The 27,320-nt window shown below is 34.2% G+C and overlaps 1 pseudogene; it reads right to left on the bottom strand.

Moving 5' to 3' along the window:
* Window positions 1-13,007: 13,007 nt before the first annotated feature.
* On the bottom strand, window positions 13,008-16,783 carry LOC128315231 (dnaJ homolog subfamily B member 11-like; annotated as a pseudogene).
* Window positions 16,784-27,320: the final 10,537 nt, after the last annotated feature.

Genomic DNA, 27,320 nt, shown 5'->3' with positions numbered 1-27,320 from the left:
CGAATGAATGAACTAATGAGAAGGAAGGAAGGAAGGAAGGAAGGAAGGAAGGGAAAAGATCAATGAAACCAAGAGCTGGTTCTTTGAAAACATAAACAAAATTGATAAGCTTTAGCCAGATTCATCAAGAGAAAAAGAGTATGCATGCTCTCTCAAAATAAATAAATAAACATTAAAAAAATAAAAATAAAATGTTTTTGCATAAATTTAGCCTTAGAAAAAAATCCAAAGAGATTTTTCCATGTATCTTTAAATGGCCTTTGCTAACCTGTGGAAAATATTTTCTGTGTCATCAAAGATTCATTCTAGGTACAGCAATAGCTCTTGAGGCTACGTGTTTCTTCATAGGGCTATATTCTTGGGAAGCTGCTGATTAATACAAGGAAATTCTATCATGTGAACCACTAAAACAGGGAGGACTTTGTGTAAACTTGTTGTGAGTCCCTTTTTCATAGTTCAATTGTCCGCATCCAATCTGTTTCTTCCTTACACATGGATCCTATCCTCTGTTTTGTTTTATTTTTCTATCCTCTATTTTCATGTGCTTTAATAACAATTAAAGTATCTGAGGTTTTGATTTTTTTAAATGTTCATTTATTTATATTGAAAGAGTTCGAGAGAGAGTAGGGGAAGGGCAGAGAGAGAGATAGAGAGAGAGAGAGAGGGAGAGAAAGAACTCCAAGTAGGCTCCATGCCGTCAGTGCAGAGCCTGATGCAGGCCTCAAACCCGTGAACGATGAGATCATGACATGAGCCGAAATCAAGAGTTAGACACTTAGCCAACTGAGCCACCCAGGCACCCCTCTGAGGAACTAATTTTAAGGATATTGAAGGATGAAATAATTGGGTATGTAATAACAATGGGACATCACGAGTAATTATTGAATCTAAAATAAAAAACAAATTTCCAAGAAAGCTGAATTGAAGAAGCCTCTCATAATTAATACAAAGAATTTAATTTGGCTATGGATTTGACTCTTATCCCTAGTTGCTCAATACCTATGGGGATAAATTTGAGGGTGGGGGGATTGGTGGACATGTTTCTTGAGAACCTACTGTGTTAGGAAGTACTTTATATATGCTAACTCATTATTCCTTACAACAGTTCTGTGAGGCAGTTACTTTTATCCTCATTTTATAATTGAGGAAACTGAACTTTGGAGAGATTAAATAATCTGCCCCAAATCACACTACTAAAATCTCTCAGAGGTAGAATATGAGCCCTGGTACATCACACTTTAAATGTTTGCTTTTTATTTCCACAGGGAAGGACATTATTTTAATTAATTGCTTATTGGAATTTCATCATCAATAACTACTTGTTGAGCAAGGTACTTTCTGAAAATAGCAAATTAGTTTTCCTATGTACAAGATAAATGTATAACTAGAAGTCATTTTCTAACATCTCATTCTTTCCTTTCCTTTCTTTTGTCCTTTTTTCAGTTGTACTAAGTTGTTTTCCCTTTAAAAATTGGGAAATACACAATTGTGTATACAAATTGTGTATAAAACAAATAAGTATAAAGAATCATAAGACAGTGATTAACCATATATCCAGATTAATAAAAAAAACTTTTTACCAGTACCTCAGGAATCCTGTGAGCCCCTCCTTAATCATAATCTTCTCCTTTACCTATACAGATTACCACTGTCTTCCATGTTAATAATTCTTTTATATTTCTTTATCATTTTGTCACCCATGTATGTATCCTTAAACATATTTTATTCCACTTTGAACAAATTAATCAGAAGAATAAATCTGATTCTGTAGGAAAAGTCAATAATGCAGCAATAAGAATAAGGCTCCTAGGAGAAAATAAACTAAACAGAGTTTCTGGGGCATAACCTGACTTCACCTTCACCAAAAGTTTACCAGGACCCTGGGGGAAATTTGTAGACAAGGTGAAATATGAATGAAAAAAATGGAGATCATCACAGTTGGACATTGGGTAAATCTGAAGGATACCCAAAGACAGGACAAATGAAAAAAGTTGGCTCTGTATTTTCTACCTCCACCTTTCAGAAGCATAGCTAAGAAAAACACTTTTATGGAGCAACTCAACTGATCCCATCTCAGGTAACACTTTGGAAAATAAAGGAGAAATTTCCTCAGCACATGGTCTGTACAAGATAAGTACAGAATACTCACTTGGACATTCTGCACTAGGTTTGGTAGTACAGTGGTATCAGAGTAGATATTTCAGTTTCTGCCTACCACAGGGGAGACAGAGTTTGGAATGTGAGTTCCAAAACCTTGAGTTTTCCATTAATATCCCAGAATGGCCACATTCTAGGAATACAAATTAAGCTTTAGAATTAAAATATTTGCCCTAAGATTAATGGCAAAACCAAAACAGACCCCATGAAGAAAGCATAAAGCCAAACCTTATTCATTCAAGTTAACTGTTGTTAGAACAAACCCCAGGACTCTTCAGAGGAATATATTAAAATTCATCATCTTCATAGCATATTACCTGTAATATACAGTATACAATAAAAAATATCTAGACATGCAAATAAATTTTTATTATTTTTTTAATTTTGCAAATAAACTTTTTAAAAGTGACACACAGACCAAAGAAAAATCAGTCAATAAAAAGACTCACAGAAATCCCAGAAGTTGTAGCTAACAATTGTAAACATTTATGCATCAAATGTAGAAGCACCCAAATATATAAATCAATTAATCACAAACATAAAGAAACTCATCAATAGTAATACCATAATAGTAGGAGACTTCAACACCCCACTCAAGCAATGGACAGATCATCTAATAAAAAAATCAACAAGGAAACAATGGCTTTGAATGACACACTGGACCAGATGGACTTCACAGATATTTTCAGAACATTTCACCCTAAAACAGAAGAATATACATTCTTCCCAGTGCACATGGAACATTCTCCAGAATAGACCATATCCTGGACACAAATCAGCCCTAAGTAAGTACAAAAAGATCGAGATCATACCATGCATATTTTCAGACACAACACTATGAAACTCAAAATCAACCACAAGAAAAAATTTTGAAAGGTAACAAATACTTGGAGACTGAAGAACATCCTACTAAGGAATGAATGGGCTAACCAAGCAGTTAAAGAGGAAATTAAAAAGTATATGGAAGTCAATGAAAATGATAACACCACAACCCAAAACCTCTGGGACGCAGCTAAGGCAGTCATAAGAGGAAAGTATATAGCAATCCAGGCCTTCCTAAGAAGGAAGAAAGATCTCAGATATACAACCTAACCTTATGCCTTAAGGAGCTGGAAAAAGAACAGCAAATAAAACCCAAAAACAACAGAAGACAGGAAATAATAAAGATTAGAGCAGAAATCAATGCTATCGAAACCAAAAAAAAAAAAAAAAAAAAAAAAAGAACAGATCAATGAAACCAGAACTGGTTCTTTGAAAGAATTAACAAAATTGATAAACCACTAGCCAGTTTGATCAAAAAGGAAAGGACCCAAATAAATAAAATCAAGAATGAAAGAGGAGAGATCACAACCAACAGAGCAGAAATAAAAACAATAATGAGAGAATATTATAAGCAATTATATGCCAATAAAATGGGCAATCTGGAAGAAATGGACAAATTCCTAGAAACATACACTACCAAAACTGAAACAGGAAGAAATAGAAAATTTGAACAGACCCATAACCAGTAAGGAAATTGAATTAGTAATCAAAAATCTTCCAAAAAACAAGAGTCCAGGGCCAGATGGCTTTCCAGGGGAGTTCTACCAAACATTTAAGGAACAGTTAACACCTATTCTCTTGAAGCTGTTCCAAAAAAATAGAAATGGAAGGAAAACTTCCAAACTCTTTCTATGAAGCCAGCATTACCTTGATTCCAAAACCAGACAGAGACTGCACTAAAAAGGAGACCTATAGAACAATTTACCTGATGAACATGGATGTAAAAATCCTCAACAAGATATTAGCCAACCGGATCCCACAATATATTAAAAATTTATCATCACGACCAAGCGGGATTTATACCTGGGATGCAGGGATGGTTCAATATCCGCAAAACAATTAACGTGATTCATCACATCAATAAAAGAAAGGACAAGAACCATATGATCCTCTCAATAGATGCAGAGAAAGCATTTGACAAAATACAGCTTCCTTTTTTGATAAAAACCCTCAAGAAAGTAGGGATAGAAGAAGCATACCTCGAGATCATGAAAGCCATATATAAACGACCCAACACTAATATCATCCTCAATGGAGAAAAACTGAGAACTTTCCCCCTAAGGTCAGGAACAAGATAGGGATGTCCACTCTCGCTGTGGTTATTCAACATAGTATTGGAAGTCGTAGCCTCTGCAATCAGATAGCACAAAGAAATAAAAGGCATCCAAATCAGCCAGGAGGAGGTCAAACTTTCACTCTTCACAGATGACATGATACTCTATATGGAAAACCCAAAAGATTCCATCAAAAAACTTCTAGAATTGGTTCATGAATTCAGCAAAGTTGCAGGATATAAAATCAATGCACAGAAATTGGTTGCATTCCTATACACCAACAATGAAGCAACAGAAGGAGAAATCAAGTAATCGATCCCATCTACAGTTGCACCAAAAACCATAAAATACCTAGGAATAAATCTAACCAAAGAGGTGAAAAATCTATACAATGGAAACTATAGAAAACATATGAAAGAAATTGAAGAAGACACCAAAAAAATGGAAAAAGATTCCATGCTCCTGGATAGGAAGAACAAATATTGTTAAAATGTTGACACTACTCAAAGCAATCTACATATTCAATGCAATCCCTATCAAAGTAACACCAGCATTCTTCACAGAGCTAGAACAAAAAAAACCTAAAATTTGTATGGAACCATAAAAGACCCTGAATAGCCAAAGCAATCTTGAAAAAGAAAACCAAAGCAGGAGGCATCACAATCCCAGACTTCAAGCTATACCACAAAGCTGTAATCAAGACAGTATGGTACTGGCACAAGAACAGACACTCAGATCAACAGAACAGAACAGAGAACCCAGAAATGGACCCAACAAAAGTATGGTCAACTAATCTGTGACAAAGCAGGAAAGAATATTCAATGGAATAAAGACAGTCTCTTCAGCAAATGGTGCTGGGAAAACTGGACGGCGACATGCAGAAGAATGAACCTGGAACACTTTCTTACACCATACACAAAAATAAACTCAAAATGAATGAAAGACCTAAATGTAAGACAGGAAGCCATCAAAATCCTCGAGGAGAAAGCAGGCAAATACCTCTTTGATCTAGCCTGAAGCAACTTCTTACTCAACACGTCTCTGGAGGCAAGGGAAACAAAAGCAAAAATGAACTATTGGGACCTCATGAAAATAAAAACTTCTGCGCAGTGAAGGAAACAATCAGCAAAACTAAAAGGCAACCGACAGATTGGGAGAAGATATTTGCAAATGATATATCAGATAAAGGGTTAATTTCCAAAATCTATAAAGAACTTATCAAACTCAACACCCAAAAACCAAATAATCCAGTGAAGAAATGGGCAAAAGACATGAATAGACACTTCTCCAAGGAAGACATCCAGATGGCCAACCGACACATGAAAAAATGCACAACATCACTCATCATCCGGGAAATACAAATCAAAACCACCGTGAGATACCTAACCTCACACCTGTCAGAATGGCTAACATTAACACCTCAGGCAACAACAGATGCGGAGAAAGAGGATCTCTTTTGCATTGTTGGCGGCAATGCAAGCTGGTGCAGCCACTCTGCAAAACAGTATGGAGGTTCCTCAAAAAACTAAAAACAGAACTACCCTACGACCCAGCAATTGCACTACTAGTCATTTGTCCACGGGATACAGGTGTGTTTTTTTGAAGGGACACATGCACCCATGTTTACAGCAGCACTATCAACAATAGCCAAAGTATGGAAAGAGCCCAAATGTCCACTGATGGATGAATGGATAAAGAAGACGTGGTATATATATACAATGAAGTATTACTCAGCAATCAAAAAGAATGAAATCTTGCCATTTGCAACTACGTGGATGGAACTGGAGGGTATTATGCTAAGTGAAATTAGTCAGTCAGAGAAAGACAAAAATCATATGACTTCACTCATAGGAGGACTTTAAGAGACAAAACAAATGAACATAAGGGAAGGGAAACAAAAATAATATGAAAACAGGGAGGAGGATAAAACAGAAGAGAGTCATAAATATGGATAACAAACTGAGGGTTACTGGGGGGGGTTATGGGAGGGGGATGGGCTAAATGGGTATGGGGCATTAAGGAATCTACTCCTGAAATCATTGTTGCACTATATGCTAACTAATTTGGATGTAAATTTCAAAAAAAAAAAGAAATCCCAGAAATTGTAATTAGCAGAGAAGGACTTTAAAACAACTATGAAGAATTATGTTAACACATATAAATGAAAAAAAATTACTATAGTGGGAAAACAACTGGGGAGTTTCAGGACAGACTGGAAAACTGCTTAAAAGAATGAAATAAAAATTCTAGAACTGAAAAATACAAAATATAAAATAAAAAATTTATTGAAAATGTTAATGACAGACTAGAGACAACAGAAGAAAAGATCACTGAACTTTAACATAGTTAGTAAAAACATCCAAACAGGACACAAAGGAGAAAAAAAGGCCTCAGTGAAATGTGAGGCATTATCAAGGTGTCTAAAATATATAAAACCAGAGTTCCATAAAGCAAGAGGGCTAAAAATAGGGCAGAAAAATATCTGAAGAAATACTGACTTAAAAGATTCTAATATTTGATCAAAAAATAGCAAACCACCAAGTTAAGAGTACAGCAAATCTCAAGCAAGTACTCATCCATTCAAAGAAGATTTCTATGCCCTTGCAAAATCTTTTATAAAAGATGTAGAACACTGTCTTATTTAATATATCTATTGTATAGAGGTACAACAAAAACAGTTCTAAAAGTTACTATCAAGAAAAAACTGAATGTGTGTTTCTATTTGTTATATTGATCATTCCCAACACAAACACTTTTGTATTTTTTTGCTTTGTCAGGAAATTTGGAGCTGGATATGGTAGATACTTACACCAACTAAGCTATTGCCATCTATATTCTCTCTCTAAAAGCTTTTATTCTGTTTTTTTCCCTCCACATTACATGTATGTTTTATGTTAGAGACACTCCATAGCAGGTAGCCTTTGGAGTTAACCAGACCTAGACAGGAATTTAATCCTTAGCCTTTTTCACTGTATCATTCGATTCCTTTATGTCTATACTTTCTAATCTGTAAAATAAGGATAATATGAATACTCTTATTACCTATCTTGCAGCACTATTGGAGTATTAATTTATAAAATGCATGTAGAGCCCATATATCCTGGTACAGAATAAGATCTCAGTTAATGCAGGCTATGGTTATTTAGTCATCTCAAATAATGCTTGAAAGTAGCTGTCATATAAAACATAAATTAATGACAATAATATTCATTACTGTACAAAGCAATTATTTATTCTCAAGATACAATAATATGGAGAATTATGAAATTATTGAGAGGTTAGCAATCCTTGTCTCTGGAATGAATACTGAAACAACATACATCATGGCCGGAAATGATCCACTAAACTTCTGGGCAATAGGAAGTGTATATAGTGGACACAACATTTGCTCATGGAATAATTGATAGGATGTTAACATAAACAAGACCTTAGACATATTTGGTTAAACCCTTCACTTTACTGCTAGGGAAATGTACCAATTTTGTGTATTTTTAATGTACTGTATCTTTAAACTTCATAATTTGTGTTACTTCCAAAACTTCCACAGTACTTCTTGTGGACTCTAGACCCCAGTTTCCAACTCACTAATTTTGAATAATAGCTAAATCCTAAGGAAGTTGAGTATCTGTAAAATGGGAATAATAGTATCTTCCCTACCTACTTCACAAGTTGTTATGAGAATTAAACTGTGAAACACTTTAGGAAAAAATATATGCAAAGGGAAAATTGTGATTCTTATTATTATTCTCTGTAGCATTTCTTTTCATCAGCAAACAAAATCCTAGTATTGATCTTCCTAGACAATGAGAGACTTTCTATTCCATAAAATATATTTACTTGGTTTTATTTTAATTTTTCATTCAAATACGGGTGCTGATTTGTTTTGAAAGGGAGTAAAAAAGACTATCTTGGACATCTTTTATCTATTTTTTATTTATGACATGAATTTGAAACAACTACTACTTAAAGTCTGGGTGTGAGGAAGAGTGCACACAGTGAATAAAACACTTGACCTTCTACTAGAATAAAGGTATATTTTCTGGTACCCAGGAAGACTGGTAAATAATAATAGCTCTGTTATGATATAAAGAAACCAAACAGATAATAATAATCCCACAGTTCTGAGAGCCTTTAGTTCTCTTTCCACATATAAATGGATTGTTTCTTGATTCATATTCTATCCTTCTACCTTTCCAGTAACCTCTTATATTGAACAACACTGTGTGATATTAGAAAAGAAGAAATGGATTAGCTTACTTTCATATACAAGTATTATATGGTCAAGTGTTTGCTAACACACACACAAACCATCTTTTTTTTCTAAGTATAAACTGATATAATTTATTTATTAGATTTTAGAGATGTCCTTTATGATTCATGTCATTTCATAGCAAAAGACATTTTTTAAAAAAGAACAAGAAATTGTTGAGGGTGTCTACCTATGTGCCTAAGGACTCCAAAACTGATAAACCAGATTGCACTTTTGAATGCCAGACACTTAGTACTGTTTCAAATTCAACATACGCAATATTAAATTCATCATCTCTTCCTCCCATGCAAACCTGCTCTTTTCTATTTCTTGGAATAATCCCACTATTATTTTTTTTTTTTACTAATCTCTTAATGGAATTGTATTTTTTTCAGATTTATTGAGGTATAATTGACAAACAGGAACTGTATATACTAAAAGTGTACAAGTTATATTTTGATATGTACGTGTAAACATTGTAAAATGATCACCACAATCAAGCTGATTAACATACCCATCACCTCATAATTACCATTTCCTTTCTCTCTCCTTTTTCTCTTGTGAGAACACTTTAAAAGATGTACCCTCTTAGTTGGGGCGCTTGGGTGGCTAGGTCAGTTAAGCCTCCGACTTAGGCTCAGGTCATGATCTCACGGTCTGTGAGTTCGAGCCCCACGTAGGGCTCTGTGCTGACAGCTCATAGCCTGGAGCCTGCTTCGGATTCTGTGTCTCCCTCTCTCTCTGCCCCTCCCCTGTTCATGCTCTCTCTCTGTCTCAAATAAATAAACGTTAAAAAATTAAAAAATAAATAAATAAATAAATAAAAATAAAAGATGTACCCTCTTAGCAAATTTCAAGTGTACAACACAGAATTGTTAACTATAGTCACCTTACCATACACTAGATCTCCAGAACTTATTCTTCCTGTGTAACTGAAACTTTGTACACTTTGATCAACACTTTCCCATTTTCCTCTCTACCCTGCCCCTAGTAACCACCCTTCTATTTACTTCTTCTGTGAGTCTGACTACTTTAGAGTCCACATACAAGTGAGATCATGCAGAACTTGTCTCTCCGTATCTGACTTATTTCACTAGCATAATGTTGCAAATGATAATATTTCCTTCTTTTTCAAAGCTAAATAATATTCCCCTATGTGTGCATGTGTGTGTGTATTTGCATTGTTTTCTCAATGCTTAGCCACTGCACTACATACAGTATGTCTACAATAAGTATTTGTTGAACATATAAGTAAATGAAATTTTTAAAATGCTATGAACACAAGACTAGCACTTTCATACACATTTTAATCCCCACCAGAGCTCTGAAATATTAGTAACTCATGGTCACTGCTATGGAACAGTTAGAGAGAGTGCAGCACTAATATCAATGTGAAAAAAGTTCTCTTACACCACTTCCAAAGGCCCAGTGAATGTGTACTATGATATAGCTCACTGAGTAATTGAACTCATTACTCATGACTCATTGAGTAATTTAATATGCTAAAGTAACTGCTATTTACTCCACTTCAGGTTTGATTTTACAAGGAATTCTGTGTATGTGATGCAGACATATATTTTTCTTTTCTCAATTATTAAAATACTATTAGTGGCCTGAGGTATGACTCCCTCCTCTTCTAGAACACAGACCATACTATATTGACATTACTTGTTCATTATTTGGTTTCCCTAACTGCCCTTGATCTCTTGAGGAAAAGAACAATGCCATTTTAATCTTTGCACCCCAGCACTAATCACAATGCCAGGTATTTAGTGGGCTCTAATGAAATGTTTTCAGGGGAAAAAAAAGATGGAATAGAAGGAAGAAGCAGAGAGAGGGAAGAGGGGAAGGGAAGAAAAAGAAAGCAGTCATGTCTGTTTACTAAAGTAAGAATTGTGAATATTATTCCCATTTTATGGCTGAGGAAATTTTAAAAAAGTACCTAAGACTACCCATGGACTGATTAACTGGTAAAGCTGAGACAAGAAGTAAATTATCCTATGTGAAAGTCCAGGGAATAGATAATCTGACATCTAGAAAGAAGCAGGAACCCATACATTGATATTTCCCTTCCCATTTCCATTGAGATTTTCTGCCACCTGATAAAGACAGTTGTGTAGAGAAGTGTTTTTCTAATTACTCATTGAGTAAAACCAGAGCTTTGCTGAGTACTCAGAGAATTGCAAAAGAAATGCCCTATTCACAGTATCCTTTTAAAACTATTTTCTAGTTTTGTTATTATTCCTACATTCTAAAATTCTATCCTTCATTGTTAATGTAGAGGACAAAACAGTCTAAAATTAATAAGCTGAAAATTATGAAAGAGAGGTTAGTGGAATATGTTCAACTAAAGCAATTTATAGGAAATGAAACCTAAATTACATTTTTTCTCTATTACTCGTTCTAACTGTTAAGAAATTTCATATTTAAATTATTGGACAACATTGAAATTATGTTTCAATAATCCTTAGAGACCATACTTTCTTCCAAAACACATTTGCATCCCATTTTACACCCTAGAAAAATGTTCCTTTTCTTGGTTCCCATAGTACCCTCTAATAATATATTTACTACACTGTAACAATCCTTTAATCTATTAATTTTTTGCACTATTTTTTGAGCCCCTTAACAGCAGGGAAATACAGGAACTAGAAAATATTTGTTTGAATCAAGGTAGGTTGTATGTAAATATTTAACGTTTTAAATTTTGTGATAAAATTACCTTCCCATTATACCATGTTTTCTCCTCTCTGATCCCAATTTCCTCTTGTACTGTAGCCCTTTTATATTACAGACTATCAGTTCATGAGGAACATAAGTTCAAGAGTGAGTCTGCAGTCACTTGTATCAGAAAAGGAAGATTACAATCATGTAAGTCTACTGTGAACCTATAACACTTGAAATGTAAGATTTCCTCAAGCAAGAACATATCTCAGTGCTCTCTGTTCTAGTTAATTTTGATAAAATAAAAATTCACAGATACTCCATTTGTACCAAGTTCAAAATAAAAACAGTAAAATATAAGTTGATAACAACAGATAACTACTATATTTCCCAGCCCAGGATCTACTAGATTTTCATTTGAGGAACTGCTTCCCAACCCTAAGATCATATAATTTTCAGGTTATCCCTGTTTCTGCACTTTAAGGAATTTCATGACCCAAGCCCAGGAATTAACCACCAGAAAAGAGCTTGGAATCTCAGTTAAATCAAACATAGCTAATTATGAGGAGTATGTTGGGATAATAGTGAAAGAGAAGGCTTCTTCTTGCAGAGACTACTAAGAGAATGGCATGTATGTCTGAGAATGCTGGCCTGTACTGAGGTAGGGAGGGACTTGCCTTAAAATGGAGCCAACAGTGAGTAAGACAGAGATTAGTGATGACATTGAACCCTTGGATACAGTCATACATGACTCTTCAGTTATGGAAGCCAACAATTTCTTTTTTCTTGAGGTACTAGGTACAGATTTCTGGTCTGTTGGTAAATAGTATTTCATTCTATTTTTCCTGAATATATTTCATTTATTGTAAGTCTTCAAACTTACTAATGCATGTCCACCATTCATAATCCCAACTCTAAAATGCTATCCTTTCCAACTAGAAATAAGCCTTCATTTATCTAAACTCTTAAAGAACTTTACCTCTAAGAAAAGATAAAAATACTTTCAATTTTCCAAATATTTATAGAGTTGTCTTATTTGGACCAAATTACTATGCAGCCAACTTTTGATTTTCCACTTGAATTGTTCCATTAATGATAAATAGATGAAACATTAGACTGTTTTTTTTAATGTTTATGTTTGAGAGAGAGAGAGAGAGACAGAGCACGTATTGGGGAGGGGCCTAGAGAGAAGAGAAGAGAGGATCTATAGCAGGCTCTGTGCTGACAACAGAGAGCCCCACACGGGGCTTGAACTCACAAACTGTGAGATCATGACCTGAGCCGAAGTCCAAAGGTTAACCAACTGAGCCACCCAGGCACCCCTAGACTGTGTTCTTATTTCAGTTACTTTGTGTTGGAATTGCAAAAAAAAAAAAAAAAAAAAAAATTAGCAACAAAATGTATTTAAAAACACACTTCTGTTGGCATTTTGAATGAAATGGCATTTGAATGAAATAGCTAACAATTAATCCTTTATATTGTGGGGATTTGTTTGTTTGTTTGTTTGTTTTTGCTCCTGGAGTTCTCTTGCAGCTTTAATTCTTGAGTCTCAGGTGGCAGCACCAGACATTAAATCTCCAAATCTCCAAGGGGATTAAATCCATTAAATCCATTAAATCTCCAAAGGGAGAGGTATTATTAAACTTTTTGCTGGTCATTCGTTTCTGAACACAAATGAACAAATTCTTAAACCCACTTATTCATTTCATGATGATTATTAGGAGAAAAATTTAAGCCAAGCTTGCATATTGAAAATAAGAACAACACACACACACACACACACACACACACACACACACACACACACACACACCCTATTGATAATAAATTTCATGGATTCATTTATGTTAAACAAAGTCCAATTTTATTCACTCTTAATATCCTTGTCGTCCATTGTATGCCTTCTGCAGTGATCCTTGTTTCAGTAGCTGTTTGATACCTTCTCTTGCTTCCTCTGTTAACTGTTCTTTTGGAAAATCTACATGGAAAGTGATTATCAAGAATTCTTGATGTTGTTGTTGTCAAAGTTGGGGAGGCCCTCTCCTTTCTTCCATACCTTGGTTCCTAGTCTGGTGATCTTATCCTGGAAAATATGTACACTGTGGCCATCCAAGTGAGTAATATCTATATCAAAGCCCACCAGAGACTCAACTAGTGTGATTGTCACATTTGTATATAAATCTCCTTTCCTTTCAAATACTGGGTGCTTGAAAACTTTGATTCTGAACCGCAGGTCTCCTGGCTCTCCATCCACGTGAGGGTCACCTTCCCCAGTAAAAGGATACTCCATGCCATCTCTCACCACAGGTTCTATTTCTACCTCCAGTGTTGGTTCTTCATTCACTAGTCTGACATTAGGGCATTCATTACAGACCACCTTTGGGTCATTTGGAAGCACCCTGGGCCCAGCTGTGTAGTCCACATTTTTGCTGGCAGTTGCGTTTTTGTTTGCCAGGAAACTGCCTTGCCACAGGTTTGTTTCTAACTACTTCCACAAAATTTCCTGCATATACTTCATCCAAAGGAACTTCTAGATCTACAATAATATCACTTCCTCTTAGAAAATTTGTCTTGCTGATAAGGGGTTCCTCCAAACATGAAATCACAATCTCCAAAGAACTATGGAAAAAATGTCTCCATGGGAGCCCTAATGCCATCTTTTAACCCCTTTTCACTATTAACTATCATATTGTTTCCGTTTCTCATTGTCTGACAGAACCTAATAAGTGGAACCTAGATCCTGGAATCTCTCCTGAGCTCCAGGATCATCAGGGTTCCAGTCAGGATGAAGCTGCAGGGCCAGTTTCCTGTGGGCCTTTTTAATGTCTTTTACAGATGCACTTTGAGGCACCCACAAGATCTTATAGAAATCTTGCCTAGCAATCAAGGCCCCGTGGAGGTACAGCAGCAACAGGCAGAAGGTACCCAAGTCCTGCAGGGCCATGGTTTCTCTGTGCCAGCCTCTGTGCCGGTCCCTAGCCACAGACTCCTTACACACCCCGCTGCCACCTCAGCTCAGAGCTAGCTTGCCTCCTCCTCTACCCAAATCCCACCAAATCAATATTTTAAAATTAAAGTTTACTTCAATCTCATTATTTTATTAGTATTTGTAATTATTCATTTTTATACTTAACAATTTTAGTTTTACATGTAATTTAAATGTAATTTCATTGTCTATATCCGAGTTCTTTTGACCTTATTTATGTGTTCATAAATAGTTCCCAAAATACTCATGGGAAATAAGTAACAAATGATGGCATGCATGTCATATTATATAGCTTTTATAAAGTTCCTATTTTAGTGAACCCAGGTGGGTTGTTTTAGTATTTGAACTGTATCTACATTACAAATAGATTACCTGAAAGGTATATCCTACAATGAAAATCCCTTAGAACTCATACCATCCACATAATCTGCTTTATTATATTAATCCAAACTCAATTCTAACAAATCACTACCCTAAACCTTATACTCAAAAAAAAAAAACACTAAACCACTTGAATTTCATAAAACATACCATGTGTTTTCTGTCTTCTTGCTTTTGGACATAGTCATCCTCCTATTTGTAATGACTTTCTGTCTTTCGTCCACCAGGGGAATGCTTATCTATCTTCCAAGCTTTAATTTAACTATTATCTTCTCAATGAAACCTCCCAGATACCCCTTCACTGTCCATGGAAAAACTGATCATTCCTTCCTCTCTGCTACTATAGAATCTATCCATGTCTCTTTCCTTATACTCATCCCTTTTGAATTACTTGTTTGACTCTCTCCTCAATCAAAATATGAGTTCTCTGATGGAAGTGGAGCAGATCCCATTGATCACTGGAATAAGAAATTCTTTCAGTTTATAGAAATATACAAATAACATCTCACACTGAAAAGATAAAATAATAAAGAATCCATATCTTAAGACACTACTAGAAAAATGGCACACTTACAGGTTTCATTCAAAGGCCACAAAAATAGAAGATTCTCAGAATCAAAAGACATTAAAATGTAAAAATTTCTGTTTCATTAATTAACATAGATGATTGAATCAATAGATAAATGTTCTGATCCATCCACAATCAATAAAACAGGCTCCCAAAAATAAAGAGCCCATGTTTCCAGCTTCCTATTCTATGAAAAGTATTGCAGAGTTAAATTTATATTTTCTGCTTGATTTTGAATGATTCAGAAATATTTATGTTTCCCTATCACTAAGTAAATGCTTACAACTAGGAAAAATGGACTATTTTGTTACCTTGAAGTAGTCCCTCTCATATAGTATTTCATAAAGAAAAAAATATTTGGGAGTTAGGGCAATGTTTACATTTGACAGCAATAGTAAATTATGCTAATAACATTCGGTTGCTTCATATACCATGAAATAAAGACACGGTACCATTGTCCAATGCCATAGTTTTCTGATTATTAGCATGATCTATGGCACATTTTTCTGTCTTGTATCTAGTTGTCCATAGCTTGTTTCTAAAACTCAGGCTTTTTTCCAATTAGTTATTCATGTTGTTAAATTAACTTGTATTAAAATAGAAACAGTTTGAGATTCAAGAGAAAGAGAAAATAGAATAGGAAGGAAGTTTATTTTGGTTTAATATTTTTCCAGGTTTACATACAACTTTGTCTAATGGCAGAAGCAATCTCAGTTAAAAAAAAAACATTATTTATTTTTTTGTTTATTAATTTAGACTGTATAAAGTTAGCATAACGATGAGCTGGAAACTGTCCTATGTTTGTAAAGATAAAGGAAATGATAATATGCCTTTACAATACAAAGAAGGGTTGCTCTGTGCAAAGCATAATACTAAAAACTAGCACATATCACCAAGAGCTATCACATATAACCTGTCTACTATATGCTAAATGATTTTTTATATACTATCTTATTTAATCTACATGACAATCCTAGAATTTATGATTTTCTCTGTCCCCATTAATGTGATTTTTTAACTTAAAATGTCAATAGGTAATTTTTTTAAAAATGATAACTAATCAGGTAGAATACACATCTCATATGCACAGCAGAAACACAGAGAATACACGTCTCATACAGCACAAAGAAATGAATAACATGAAGGAAAGGTAAAAGACTCAGAGACGACAGATCCAGAGACCGAAGCATATGAAAACTCACAATTCCAAAGAAGATAGAAAGAAAATGAGGAGGTAACAAAGAAATAACAGAAGAAATTTCCCTGTGCTAAATAAAGACTTAAGTCTACGAGACGGAGAGTAAAAATAGACATTTTCAGCAACAAAATATAACAACAGAACAATACTGAAATGATTTCTCATTAGTGTGAATCTTTGAAAAAAAGGTATATTCTTATCACTATATGCTAATTGAAATAAGTCAGTCAAAGAAAGACAGATACCATATGTTTTCACTCATATGTGGATCTTGATAAACTTAACAGAAGACCATGGGGGAGGGGAAGGGGGAAAAAAAGTCACAGAGAGAGAGAGAGAAAGGCAAACCATAAGACGTTCAAATACAGAGAACAAACTGAGGGTTGATGGGGGGTGGTGGAGAGGGGAAAGTGGATGATGGGCATTGAGGAGGGCACTTGGGATGAGCACTGGGTGTTGTATGGAAACCAATTTGACAATAAATTATATTAAAAAGTATTTTTAAACATATAGTTAAACTGTATATTAAAAAGCAAATTGACCTTTAAAAAATAAAATAAAAATCACCTTAAAAAGACAGATTAAATATATTTATTTTTTTTAAATCTCCCAGTAGTCTTCTGGCAGTCACTTATAATTTCCAAAAATATCAACAAATTGCTAACATTTCTCTTTTTGTTAAAGAAAACTTGGAAATATTTTTTTAACAACTTAAAAAACTTTGCCATATCTGTAAATCTTTTGTGGTACAAACTATTTGCAATCATTTCCTGTTTCATAATAAAGTGCTACTAAAATGGTATAATTTAGGGAGAAAGAGAAAATATGATTCAGCAAATTAATACTAAAGGAATTACAGTGTTAGCCAATTTCCCTGCCACCTCATCTCCTACCTCAACCTCCCTGCTATGTAACTGCTACATCTGTCATATCTATTTCCTTAATGATGGATAGTGAGGGAATTCCTCTCCTTCCCCAAACTGCTTGCCCCAAACATATGACAACATAATACATGGCATAAGTCACATCCAATTTAGTGGGAAAAGAATAGTTGACATAATGAATTCTGTTGACTGAACTGACTACCCATCTGGAAGAAGGCAAAATTAAGCTAATTTTAATATTTTATATTTAAATATAAAAAATTAAATTTTTAGAAGAAAAACTAAAAGATAGTATACAAATTGGGATTGGGAAACATTTTGGAATAAAAATAAGAAATATAGAAATCCATAAGGGATAAGATAGAAATAACTAAACACAAAAATATTAAATGTTTGTAGAGTAAAGATATTGTAAATAAAAGACAGAAGATAAATAAGAAATAAAGATAAATATTAGTTACATATCTAAGAGTCAAGGTTAATATTAAAGAGTGCCTAAAATTATTGTTTATAAAAAAGAATAAATCAGTGGGTGAATGCACAAAGCATATCAGCATGTAATTCATAAAGGAGAAAATTCAAATGGCCAATAAACAAAAAAAGATGTTTAACATGCTGTCACATAATTAGGTTATTAAAACTAAATACAATATCCTGCAACCAAGCTATTTAACTCTTGGCAATCTGTTCAATATAAATATAACCAATAGTACATAGACAAGAATGTTAATTTAAGCACATGGATAGTGGGGGGTGGGGGAACTGGAGATAGCATGACTACCAAACAATGAGAAAATGGTAGACTAGATGGGAGTACATCCATACTATCACATTTTATCTAGCCCTTAAAAAGAACAAGTTAGATTTCCATCTATTGACTAGAAAAATAATATACTATGAAGTGAGAAAAGTATACTTCAGTTTGTATAACATGATTCCATCAACAACAAACATAGCTACATGTTTTAAAAAACTATTCTTATGTACATTTATATGAACATAGATAAAAGTTAGAGAAATACATATCAGTCTATAAAACTGGATACAACACGGAAAAAAAAAAGAGGATTTGATGAAGGTGGGAGTCAGGAAGTACATGTGTATGTGAATTTTTGTTTTTTACTTTGTACATGTTGGATTGTTCATCTATTTAAAATTAGCAGGTGTTACTTTTGTGACTAAGAAAAATAATAAAACAAAATTATGGAAACAGGCATTACTCTAAGCTCTGTATAGGACATTTCAAATAAACATGGGTTAAAAGGGAACTTATCTTAAAAGGGAACAATCTTAAAATGTTTAATCCAATGAACAATCTAGAACACAAAGTTTCTGTTAAAAAGTGTCCATGTTTAAGTTAATTTTTATTTCCAAAGAAATCTAGGACAACAGTATAGTTAGTTCATCATGAATACCACTGGGCTTTAGTTTCATCTATAAGTAAGTGGGGTCAAGCAAAATCTCCTTCCTCTGATGTTCTATGATTCTTCTAGGATATATAAATATATATCATCAAAGGCAGCCTACATGCATTATATATGATTGGCAATGTGCAAGGTACATCGGACCTTGATCATATGGACAAGACTTGACACTTACTCGCAAGAAAACTCAGTCTGCCAGAGGGAAAAGGAGGCAGTTAATTCTACCCATTGCAATTAAAAGTATATTAAAAGGCCTAGGAACATCTATGAGGTTATAAATAATTCCCTTTAAAAGGTAGCCTTCAAGGATTAACAGGAGTTTACAAGGTGAATCAATATTTCAGCATAAAGGACGAAAATTTAAGGAGACAATAGAAGAGGATTTTCTGTACATTTTTGAGTGATGAGCAGCCCAGTATGAGTACAACACAAAGTTTATGGAGAATGTCAAAATACAAAGTTGCCAAGCTACTTCATTAGGGTTTCTCCTGCTGAAGAATATGAATTGTAGTCCATGCACAAGCAGTTCTCAAACTTCAATACACATAACACCTTAGGAGTGCTTATTACAATTCAGATTCTTATCTCCCTAGAGACAGCATAACTGTCTAACAAAGGAATGGCTGAACAAAATGGTAGTACATCCGTACTATGATAGTTTATCTAGTTCTTAAAAATAAAAAATTAGATCTCTAATAAATCTCCATCTAATGATTTTATCTGTTTGTTTTAGTTATTGTGTGGTAGTCTCTTCCTTCAGCAGGAAGAAGGCAATGCAGAAAAGAAAAAAACTAATATTTACTGAGTGATGATTATATGTTAGATATTTGCAAGATGCTTTCATTTTTAATCTTCATTTATTTGTTTTTAAGTTCTGTGAAGTATTATTATTACTATTTTGCATGTGAGAAAATGAAGGCTCAGGTGAAGAAACTAAAAAAAATCAGAAAACTAATCTGATCCTGATCCAGGATTTGATTCCAGGACTTCTGACTCCAAGTTTAATTGATTCTCCTGGATTTGACTTTGATAAACTTTAGCTGAGGTAGTAAATCCAGGAAGAAAAGCAGATTGCAGGAGATAGATAATAAACTCTGTCTTAGGAATGTAAAAATGGACATTGCTAAAAGATATTATTGAAGAGGAAATGGGTAATAAACAGTTGGAAATATAGATGAAACTCAGGAGAAAACATGGATCAGGAATGATACATTTGGGAGAAATTTGATTCTATGTTGGTGAAAAGTTAAAGGTTAGTCATTTAAAGTGTTAATAGAAGAGAAATAAACAACGAAAGAAAGAGAGAGAAGAAAATAATTCTTTAAGGAAAGAACCAAAGAAAATATAGTCATATATGAAGCCAGAGTAGAAAAGATTTTTATTAAGTTTTTTAAATTTAATTCCAGTACATTAACATACAGTGTTAATTAGTTTCAGGTGTACAACACAGTGGTTCAACAATTCTATACATTACTCAGTGCTCATCATGGTAAGTGCACTCCTTAGTCCCCTTCACCTATTTCACAACACCCCCCTCCACTTCCCTCTGGTAACCATCAGTTTGTTCTCTACAGATAACCATCTGTTTCTTGGTTTGCCCTCTCTTTTTTCCTTTGTTTATTTGTTTTGTTTCTTTAAATTCCACACACGAGTGAAATCATATAGTATTTGTCTTCCTCTGACTTATTTCACTTACCATTACACTCTCAACATCCATCCATCTTGCTGCAAATGGCAAATTCCCTCTTCTTTATCCATTCATCTGTTGATGGACACTTTTGCTGCTTCCATAATTTGGCTATTGTTAATGCTGCAATAAAGACATGAGCACATATATGGCCCTGTATTTTTTAAGGATTATTTATTTTTGAGAGAGAGAGAGAGAGAGAGAGAGAGAGGGAGAGAGAGAGAGAGAGAGAAAAGAGGTGAGGGAGGGGCAGAGAGACAGGAGCCAGAGAATCCCAAGCAGGCTTCCCACTCTCTGTGCAGAGCCTGATGTGGTGCTTGAACTCACAAACCGTAAGATCATGACATGACCTGAAGTCAAGAGTCAGACCCTTAACTGACTGAGCCACCCAGGTGCCCCAATATTGTTGTACTTTTTGGGTAAATACCCAGTAGTACAATTATTAGAACATAGGGTAGTTCCATTTTTAATTTTTTGAGAAATCTCCGCACTGTTTTCCACAGTAGCTGTACCAGTTTGCATTCCAATCAACAGTACAAGAAGGTTCCTTTTTTCCATATCCTCTCCAATACTTATTGTTTCTTGTGTTTTTTATTTTAGCCATTATAACAGGTATGAGTTGATATCTCATTGACTCAAGACTATTGATATCTCAAAGCTATTGATTTGCATTTCCCTGATGATGAGTGATAGTGAGCATCTTTTCATGTGTCTGTTGGCCATCTGTACACCTTCTTTGAAGAAATGTCTGTTCTTGTCTTCTACCCTGTTTTCATTGGATTATTTGATTTTTGGGTGTTGAGTTGTATCAGTTCTCTATATATTTTGAATATTAACACTTTATTGGCTATGTCATTTACAAATATCTTTTCCCATGTAGTAAATTATCTTTTAGTTTTGTTGATTGTTTCCTTTGCTGTGCAGCAGCTTCTTATTTTGATGTAGTCCCAAGAGTTTATTTTTTGCTTTTGTTTCCTTTGCCTCAGGAGACGTACCTCAAAAAATGTTGCTATGGTCAATGGTAGGCCACCTATGTTGTCTTATAGGATTTTTAGGATTTCATGTCTCACTTTTAGGTCCAAAATCCATTTTGAGTTTATTTTTGTATATGGTGTAAGAAAGTGGTCCAGTGTCATTCTTTTGCATGTAGAGAAACTGTCTTTTCCCATTGCATATTCTTGGTTTCCATGTCAAGGATTAATTGACCACATAATCATAGGTTTATTTATGGGTTCTCTATTCTGTTCCATAGATCTCTGTGTCTATTGTTGTGCCAGTACCATGATGTTTTGATTACTACAGATTTGGAATATAACTTGAAGTCTGGAATTGTGCTATCTCCAGTGTTGTTTTTCTCTTTCAAGATTCCTTTGGCTATTCAGAGTCTTGTGTGGTTCCATACAAATTTTTATGATTATTTATTCTAGCTCTGTGACGATTATTCATTCTAGTTCTGTGAAAAGTGGTGTTGGTATTTTGATAGGGATTAAATTAAATCTGGAGATTGCTTTGGGAAGTGTAGATATTTTCACAATATTTGTTCTTCCAATCCATGAGCATGGAATGTCTTTCCATTTGTTTGTGTCATCTTTAATTTCTTTCACCAGTATTTTATAATTTTCATGACATAGGTCTTTAAACTCCCTGGTTAAGTTTATTCCTAGGTATTTGATTATTTTTGGTACAACTATAAATGGGATTGCTTTCTTAATTTCTATTTCTGTTGCTTCATTATCAGTGTTTAGAAATGTGACAGATTTCCCTACATTGATTTTGTATCCTGAGACTTTACTGAATTCATTTATCAGTTCTAGCAGTTTTTTGGTGGAGTCTTTAACGTTTTATAGTATCATGTCATTCTCACAGTGAAAGTTTTACTTCTTCCTTACCAATTTGGATGCCTTTTCTTTCTTTTTGTTGTCTTACCGCTATGGTTAGGACTTCCAGTACTATGTTGAATAAAAGTGATAAGTGGATATCCTTGTTTCTTTCCTGACCTTAGAGGGAAAGCTCTGTTTTTCCCCATTGAGTATGATTTTGGTGTAGGTGTTTCATATAAGGCAAATATTTTTCATATAAGAGGTATGTTCCCTCTAAACCTACTTTGTTGAGGTTTTTTTTATCATGAATCAATGTTGTACTTTGTCAAATGCTTTTTCTGCATTTATTGAAGTGATGACATGTTTTTATCCTTTCTCTTATTGATGTGGTGTATCATGTTGATTGATTTGTGAATATTGTACCACTTGTACAACCTAGGAATAAATCCCACTTGATTGTGGTGAATTATTTTTTAATATATTGTTAGATTCAGTTTGCTAGTATTTCATTGAGGATTTTTGCATCTAGATCTGTCAAAGATACTGTGCCATTGTTCTCTTTTTGTGTGATGTCTTTACCAGGTTTTGGTATCAGGGTAATGCTAGCCTCATAGAATTATTTTGGAAGTTTTCCCTCCTTTTCTATTTTTTTTTGGAATAGTTTGAGAAGAATAGATATTAACTTTTCTTTAAATGGTTGGTAGAATTTGTCTTTGAAGTCATCCTGGACTTTTGTTTGTTGAGGGTTTTTTGATTGCTGATTCAACTCGATTGCTAGTAATCAGTCTGTTCAAATTTTCTGTTTCTTCCTGCTTTGGTTTTGTTAGGTTATATGTTTCCAGAAATGTATCCATTTCTTCTAGGTTATCCAATTTTTTGGCATATAATTTTTTCACAATATTCTCTTGACAATTGTTCATACTTGTGGTGTTGGTTGGTTGCTATTTCTCTTCCCTCATTTGTGATTTTTTTGAGTCTTTTTTTTTATGAGTCTGGCTAGACATTTATGAATTTTGTTGATCTTTTCAAAGGACCAACTCCTGGTTTCATTGATATCTCCCATTGTTTTTTTTAGTTTCTATATCATTTATTTCTGCTCTAATCTTTATTATTCCCTTCCTTCTGCTGGTTTTAGATTTTGTTTGCTGTTCTTTGTCTAGCTTCTTTAGGTGTAAGGTAAGGTTTTCATTTGAGATTTCTTGCTTACTGAGGTAGATGTGTATTGCTATAAACTTCCCTCTTGGAGCCATTTTTGCTGCACCCCGGGAATTTTGGACCATTGTGTTTTCATTTTCTTTTGTCTCCATGTAATTTCTTATTTCTTCTTTTATTTTCTGTTGACCCATTCATTGTTCAGTAGAATGTTTATAAACCTCCATATATTTTTGCTCTTTCTAGATTTTCTCTTGTGGTTGACTTCTAGTTTCATAGCACTGTGGTCAGAAAAGATGCATGGTTTGACTTCAACCTTGTTTAATTTGTTGAAACTTGTTTTGTGGCCCCAGTAGGAAAGAGTAAAGGAGGATGTGATTGACAACGCTGTATGTTGCAAAAAAGAGAAGAAATTTAATGAAGCTACTGGGTTAAATTACTCTACCTTTGATGATATCTATGAGAATAATTTCAGTCAAGCAACAGGAATATAGACCAGATTTCAATGAGTTAAAGAGCAGACAGGTGGGGAAGAAGGAGAGATAATAAGTTTAGATGACTTTTTCTATTCCTGGTAGTGAAGGAAAGATTGCCAAGGCAAAAAAAAGGTTTAAGGGGAAAATATAACTAAGGGAGGGTTTTTTTTTTTTTTTGCTGTTTTTAGGATGGCAAAAACTTGAGCATAATTTAAGCAAAAGACAAAACCAGTGAAGAAGATGTGTTAGAATACGATAGGAGCACAGGCAAAGGGAGTAAACCCTTGTTTGTGAACATCTCTTCCCCTATGGCATAAGGGAAAAAAGGAAAGGGGAATGAAGTGATGGATAGGTTTTCCAGTGAATGGGAGGAAATTAAGTGATCATCTTCCTATTAGTAAAGACAATCTATGCCTAAAATTACTCTAATTTTATTCAGTCAGAGTAAGTTTTGCTAAGGGAATTTAAAATAAGAGGTATCTGTGTCCACAAACTAGAATGGGAAAATGAGTAAAACTAGAAAGCATGGAGAATGGCAAGAAAAGGATTAGTGGAAGAGGAATCAGAAACCACAGGGAAAATGGAGAGATAAGCTTTGTGTATAGGAGCCAAAAAATTGTGAATACAAAGATAACAATTATTCTGACATTCATTATGATTTTGGATCAATTCCTTAATTTCTCCACCCCTGGGAGTTTACAGCCTGATTATTCGCTTTCCCAACTATAAAACTATAGGACATGTCAAGTATTGTACAGCTAATGGTAGAATGGTAGCATTTGCCTATCTACCTCAAGAGTAGGGCACAAGAATTAGTTGTTTCAGAGTTTGAGGGATGAACATGATAAATCTGAAAGGAGCAAGGGGAGAAAAAATTATAGAGAAACACTCGTTATGTGAATATATTAATGGTTTTTAAAATACATATTATTTTCACTAAATTCATTTGCCATTTTTCACTTTCCTACTTTATTTTAGGTACTTCTATTCAGTTGTCTCTGTGCTTTAAATAAAAGGTATTGTCAAACATTTTTTGCAGTCTGCTTTTTCCAATTTAATTGCAGTTCATTAGGAAAAAAATCCACTGACAAAAGAAGTTCAATGTTAAAGATTCATCAAGTTTTCAGATGGAGGCCAAATTTTTCATAAATGGTCTAGAGCCATTAATAACTAGTAATCTATTAATTGCTAGAAGGAATCAGAAATGGAAAAGTGATTTGCAGATAAACTGATTTAAAGCTAATTAGAGTTCCTGAATAGCCCACAGACTGTCAATGAGTTCAAAGAATTTCAGTTAAATTAGAATTCTTTGTGGGATTCAGTTTAAGAGAAAACTAGAAATGGGAACATCAAAGGAGAGCAAGTGCCATTTAATTTATGCATGGTCTACTGAAGTTGTGAATACATTCACTCTTTCTATGACTTGCCTTGGTTTTATAACATTTTGTATGTTATTTGTAATATAAGTTTAAGCAATATAGAGACAAATCCTGAGAGGTTACATACTAGAAAAAACACTGCTTCAGGGATTTCAGAGAGAAATAATTATTTGGTGAAATGTTACCGAATTGGTAGTGTTGTGTTTATCTGATACTTTTAGCTTAAAATATTATGCAACAGCTGGGCAGATGTTAAAAAGATCAAATCCTTGTGACACAGGAAATAATTGACTTATCTATGCCTATGATTATTTTAGCAATAAAAACAAAGCCAATAATTAAGATGTAGCTTGTAATAGTGCCTTTTAAGGAAAAAATATTTTTACTTGTAAAGCAGAACAGTTCAATACAGAACCATTGGGAGGTACATACAATTCCATCATCAGTGCATATATGTGATACCATGTGATCATGTACCCAGCTACCAAACAGTTAAGTCATTAATAAATATTAACTGACTGCTCAAAATATAACAAACACTGTTAGAGAATGGAGACTCAGATCTGGTTACCAGACACGGCCAATTCCTGGCAAGGCACCAAGAGATTATTAACACTGTCTGTTCACTCCAATGAATATCATCTATCTATTTTTTAACAATACCTGAAGAAGTTAACTAGAGATTTTTTAAGAATAGCAAAAGGAATTAATTGAGAAAAAATGATAGTCTAAATATAATATAAAATGAATCTAAAATGTCAATTTTTAACTATTTATTTATGAGTTTTAGAGTTATTCAATTCTTAATTCACTTATCCTTAATTCATTTCCAGGGTATTAATAAAAACTTCTAAAAATAATGGGCAATTATGGGCATTTCTTTTTTTATGTTTATTTATTTATTTTGAGAGAGAGAGACAGAGAGAGCAGGTGTGAGAGGGGCAGAGAAAGAGGAAATCCCAAGCAGGCTCCATGCTTTCAGGGCAGAGCCATGAACTGTGAGATCGTGACCTGATCGGAAACCGTGAGTGGGATGTTTAACCAACTGAGCCATCCCGGTGCCCTATGGTCATTTCTTTATTCAGGTTCTGCAACTAGTTCTCCTCTTCTTAATCTTAACTTTAAGTGCATCTTATTCATAATTCAGAATAGTCAACCAATACTTTCTGAAGAGCTGACACATGCCAGGCACGTGCTGCCTCCACAGAATCATATTATATTGTGATTTCCTGAGTTTCATGACATACCATATTTTCATGCCAGAGTCATCAATTCATTCTGTGTGCTTATTGGCATAACAGTTATATACAACTCTCTGTCTCTCTGCAAATACTCTAGATTTAGGTGATAGATATAAACAGGCATGTTGGAGGGGAGTTGTTCATTTCTTTGTATATCTGTCTTATCTGTAAGAGCACAACAGCAGTTGTTAATTTTTTTGTCATTCCTTTTATTAATATTGCCCTTTCCTCACTCCATCTGGTCCTATTATCCCTTATTTTAGTCCCACCTCTTTCCCTCATTCCCCTTCATCTCTCATTCCACCTCTCCATAACCAATGTCACAGAGAGATTTCTGCCAGATAGGTCCTGTCATCCTGCCTCTCACAACATCCTAACAGGGAAAATCAATGAGCCTTAGGGCTTCTTCTTAACTAAGGTCTTATTCAAGGATGAGTGTTATTCTTTCATGACTACCATGTATGAGTTACACTGAACAGCTTTAAAATACCAAATCAATTCAGTTTTATCTTATGATGGCAATCAACTCAAACTTTTACCTTAAAATTGAAACTTTTATACTGGCCTAAAGCCCATGGCACTAAATTGAAAACTAAGAACAGCCAAAGAAGATAAAGTCTGCAAATTTTGCAGATAAAATGGATTACTATGAGGCTGTGCCAAATGTCTATTCAGTATGTGTTACAAATTAGATGGGAGCCTATTCCAACAAACTCATACTGAGTAGTTCGAGAATAATGAAGAAAAATAAGAAAAGGAACGTCTGACTTGAAATAAATGCTCAACCCAAAGTAGTCTGTTTTTTATCTTCTCCTTTTTTTAAAGCATGTTTATATAGCAGGCTTTAAAATAACCTTGGAGAAATGAAATAATCACTGCCTCCCATGATGATTCTGTTGTGCAAAAAGAGAACCTCATTTACTCCTTTGTTCAAAAGATATTCATTGAATATTTTATC

Source organism: Acinonyx jubatus, chromosome C2, assembly GCF_027475565.1.
Source record: "Acinonyx jubatus isolate Ajub_Pintada_27869175 chromosome C2, VMU_Ajub_asm_v1.0, whole genome shotgun sequence".
In the NCBI taxonomy this organism is placed as follows: domain Eukaryota; kingdom Metazoa; phylum Chordata; class Mammalia; order Carnivora; family Felidae; genus Acinonyx; species Acinonyx jubatus.
Note: the sequence above shows the minus strand (reverse complement) of the source record. Positions and strands in the feature narration are given on the sequence as shown.